The sequence below is a fragment of the Molothrus ater genome, chromosome 2, assembly GCF_012460135.2.
Source record: "Molothrus ater isolate BHLD 08-10-18 breed brown headed cowbird chromosome 2, BPBGC_Mater_1.1, whole genome shotgun sequence".
NCBI lineage: Eukaryota > Metazoa > Chordata > Aves > Passeriformes > Icteridae > Molothrus > Molothrus ater.
In genome coordinates this window covers 278543-283286 of record NC_050479.2, presented here as the reverse complement: position 1 = coordinate 283286, position 4744 = coordinate 278543, and the positions used below count along the sequence as shown (strand labels likewise).

At 55.6% G+C, this 4744-nt stretch overlaps 1 pseudogene; it reads right to left on the bottom strand.

Annotated features, from left to right (window-relative positions):
- Positions 1-714: 714 nt before the first annotated feature.
- Positions 715-2036, bottom strand: LOC118689474 (hemoglobin subunit epsilon-like; annotated as a pseudogene).
- Positions 2037-4744: the final 2708 nt, after the last annotated feature.

Here is a 4744-nt window from a genome sequence, read left to right as displayed (position 1 = left end):
CCCAGCGCTGAGTGCTGGAAAGTTCCACAGCTCTGAACTGACCAGCTCTTGGGGAATGGTCTCACCTCCTGCCATCCTGCTGAAATGCCCTTTACTGGTGAAAGAAGCTGTGCTGCAGGGAAGCTGGATTCGAATTTTGGGCTTTTTTCCTAATTCTTTTCCTCCAGCCCCTCAGTGCTGCTGGCAGGGCTGGACCTTGCTGCCTGGCTGTGCAGGACAGAGGGGTGAATGCACATCCCTGCTAGATCAGGAGAAAGGCTGAATATTTTTTCCTAAAACATGCAAAACATGTATTTCATCATTCTGAGACACCAACATGTCTCTCCTTGTTGCTTTTTAGGCTGTTCCTGAAAAAACATTGCTGAAACTGAGATGCCTAGGAAGAATCTTTCAATTCCACTGAAAAGATGTGCTTCATTAAGCCAAAATGAGTAAAAAAAAGGCTCTAACCCATCCTGTGTGAGAGCTGCCCTCATCCCCTGCTCTTGGGATCTTACACATTTCAAATATCAAACTCTGACCAAGATGCACCAATCCTGCACCATCACTGATGCAGAAAATGCTTTTAATCAACTTAATACATCAGTAGGAAACTATGGAGGGGTAAATTCCTGCCTAATCAGTGAATCTCTATGAATTTATATCCTTTCAGATATCCCAGGAGGAGAGGCCCAGGGCCCACGGGCAGCCACAGAGACACAGAACACAAAGAAATCCAGAAAATGAGGTTTTTATTGCCCATTACAGACACGGGTGCCTCCCGAGGCCTCAGTGGTACTTGCGGGCCAGGGCGTGGGCCACCAGCCCCACCAGCTTCTGCCACGTGGCCTGGCAGGCAGGGGTGAAGTCCTTGCTGAAGTGGGCGGCCAGGACGATGACCAGGATGTCACCCAGGAGCTGCAAGGGGAAGGCAAGAGGGAAATCAGGTCAGCAGAGTGCTGGGCACCCCTGGCCCGGGACCAGCGAGCTCAGCTCCCCCGTGGGTGCTGGGGCCGTGGCCCAGGGAAGCTCTGCCAGCTGCAGGACAAGAGCCCTGTGCTGGCTGTGGGCATGGGTGCCCACCTGCTCCAGCTCTGCTTCCTCACACATTTTCCAGCCACTAGACATTTTTCTGCCTTTCCTTTTTCTGCTGTGAAACCTCACACCTACTTCAGCTGAGGGTCAGTGCGAGGCCCACCTTCTACATCCCCAGAGCCAGGCTTAAACAGGAGCTGGAGCAGAGGCCAACATCCTGCTCCTCTTCTCCAGCCATGCTTGCACGAGCCCCCAGGCTTTTAGAGAATCCCCCTCTGTGTGTCACCACATTTGTCATTGAAGGCCAGAGCCCAGTATTACCCTGCACTATGGAATTCCCAGCCTTCCCCTGTCCCCCAGCTCCCACTCCAGTCAGCCAGGTCCTGTTTGGTAACTAAAACACAAGCTAGTGATGCCTGTTGGAAACCCCCCAGGCACTGAGGTGCTCTGAGGAAGGAGGGACAGAGGGCAAAGCTCCAAGCACAGCTCACCCTGAAGTTCTCGGGGTCCACGTGCAGCTTGTCACAGTGCAGCTCCGACAGCTTGGAGTAGGTGCCCTTGAGGTTGTCCAGGTTCTTGATGGCCTCCCCAAAGGAGGTCAGCACCTTCTTGCCATGGGCACGCACCTTGGGGTTGCCGATGATGGCCGTGGGGCTGGACAGGTTCCCGAAGTCAGAGAAGAACCTCTGGGTCCAGGGGTAGACGATCAGCAGCCTGGGGAGAGACACGGGCAGGTGAAGCTGCTGACTCAGGGCTTCCCTGCAGCGCAGGGCCCTCGCGCAGCTGCACCCACCTGGCCAGGGCCTCGGCGCCGCATTCCTCCACGCTGACCTTGGCCCACACGCTGGTGATGAGCTGCTTCTCCTCGGCTGACCAGTGCACCATGGTGGCTGCAGGAGCTCACTGAGCTGAGCCGAGCCCCGAGCCTGGGCCGGGTTTTATGGCCTGGGCCAGCCCCTGGCCGGCCCCTGCAGCGGGGCCATTGGCTGGCACGGGCGGGGGTCCCCACCGGGGGTCCCCATGCAGTGGTCACTCTGCCCTGAGGTGTGGTCACTGAGGAAAGCCTGTGAGTCCCTTAACAGACCAGGCCAGGACACAGGACCCTCTTATCTCTGTCTCCCTCAGCCCTGGCTGCTGTTCACCACAGGCATGGAGATTCCGCCCATCCCTGAACAGGCACAGACCCCTCCGAGAGGTGCTTCGGAATCACAGAATTCTCTGTGTTGGAAAGCACTTTAAAGCTCTTTAAAGCTCTTTAAAGCACTTCTTGTTCTCTCCCCTGCCATGGACAGGGCACCTTCCACTATCCCAGGCTGCTCCAAGCCCTGTCTGGCCTTGGACACTTGCAGGGATGGTGTTGCTGAAGCAGAGGTCACCGTGCTCTGACTGCTCCAGCTTGACCTTCATGCCATGGAGTCATAGAAGCATGGACTATCCTGAGCTGAAAGGGACAGAGTCCCAGGATCCCTGGTGCTGGAAAAGCCCTCCCAGCTCTAGGTTTCCAGGAATAGCTGTGTGGGTAACCAGGCTGGGCTGCACCTGTGAACAGGCCCCTCTGCTCTGCCCACGAGTGTGCAGTGTGAGCCCTTCAGGGGTCTCTCCCTGCTGGGAGTGAAAGGCCTTGCACAGGGACAGCAGGACCCTGCCCTGTCACAGCCCCAGCAGCAGCATCCATTTCCACAAGGGCAAGCTCTGCCTACAGGCTTTTGGCTGACTCTGCCTGACACCTGCACAGGTGTTTTCCTGGTTTCCAGGCCTCCAGTGAAGCTGTGCCCCTGTGCTCAGAAAGGCAAAGCCAGGATGCTTGAGCTGTCAGGCATCCAGACACAACCATGGACATGGAATTGTTCCAGGCCAGGCTGGATGGGGCTTGGAGCAGCCTGCTCTGGGACAATATGTCCCTGCCCAGTGCAGGGAGCTGGAACTGGCTGATTATCCAACCCAAACCATTCCAGGATTCTTTGAATCCATGGCTTTGGGTCTGACTCTGGGATATTTAGGAAATCTCATGCAGACCTCTGAAATCTTCCAGTTACAGACTGATACTGGTCCATTGATCTGGGAAGGCTGGAGAGGGACTTCTTACATGGGGAGGCAGAAATAGGACAAGGGAGAATGGCTTCCCACTGCCAGAGGGCAGGGCCGGATAGGATCTTGGCAATGAGGAATTGTTCCCTGGCAGGGTGGGCAGGCCCTGGCACAGGGTGCCCAGAGCAGCTGGGGCTGCCCCTGCATCCCTGGCAGTGCCCAAGGCCAGGCTGGGCACTGGGGACAGTGGGAGGTGTCCCTGCCATGGCAGGGGTGGCCCTGGTGAGGTTTAAGGTCCCTCCCAACCCAAACCAGTCTGGCATTGTGTGATCTCACTGGAGACACAGTGGCACGAGCCCATCACCGTGATCCCCTTGGGGCATTCACATCTGCAGGCACATTTGACTTCTCACCACAGAGTTCTATGAGACGTTATTAATTTTTTCCACTCCTGGGCCGTGGGAGAGGTGCTTCCAGCAGCCCCAGGCAGGCTCTGATAGCCTGGGCAGTGGGGCTGTGTGGGGCAGATAAAGGTATCAGCAGGGCCTGGTGCTGCCTGGGCTCCTCACCTGCACAGCAGACACACGGCACACCCCTGCTTCTCAGCAGATCTGGGCACTCCAGAAGGTGACAAATTCACCCTACAGAGCTACAAGGAGTGTGATGGAGTAGAGCAGCCCTGAATTCCCAGGCAGGCATTCCCATCCTGAGGCAGCAACTGCTCGCCCAGCTGGGGATGACAATAAACGGCCTCAGTGGCCTCTGCATTTATTACCTCTCTGCAGCCTGAATTGCCTGCCATTGAAATTAAACCCAGGCTGCATCTGGGGCTGTTCTAAGCAATGCACTCGCCTCGCCTCTGATAGGAGATTCATTTCAGCTCTGCAAGGCCAAGCTTGAAAAGGGAAAAGATAATGATGCTTCTCTGCTGCATCTGAACCAGCAGCAGGGAAATGCTCAGGGAGGGGCAGCAGGAGGGTGAGCTGGGACAGGCAGCACAACATCAAAAACAGGCTGGAGGGGAGTGTTGACTGCAGCATTAATAGTATTTTTAAAACGTGGTTAATAAATGCTGGGTTTTTGGAGCCAGTTGAAACATGCAGAGATATGGCTTGTGGTGAGAAGCCTGCAAGCCTGGACCCACGCTGTGACCCATCAGGGCCTGGTTTTACTGGTGTTTTTACTGTTTACTGGTGGTTTTACTGGGTTTTACTGGTGTGGGAGCAAGATGACTTTTCATGGATAAGTAATGATGGCCATAAAGAGCTGAGGGGGAAGGAGGAAGGCAGAGGAAACAGGAGGAAGAGAGGCAGAAGTAATTTCCATTCAGACAGGCCCACTCCATGCCGCTCCCCTGTACTGATCCCTCTAATGGTTGGTTTTATCCCCACAGCAGCTCTCTAACCTCTAAATCCCTTCAGATGGGCACAACAGCAAAGGAATAACAGCAGGTGAATCAGCCTCTTAATCGTATTAGGGTCTTGTCCCTGTGCCTGGGGACTGTCTGGCATGGCAGTGGCCTTTTGCAGCCACTCTGTAAATGTACACCTCAGCTCCAGCCCCTCCTGCCCCACAGGTCCCACTGGCCCATTTGGCTGTGGACAGTCTGGGCTGGCTTGAGGGCAGAGGTGATTTCCCACCACACTGCTGCTGCAGGCTCCCAGGAAGGGCTGGCTACAGAATGGAGCTCAGGGCAGCAGGG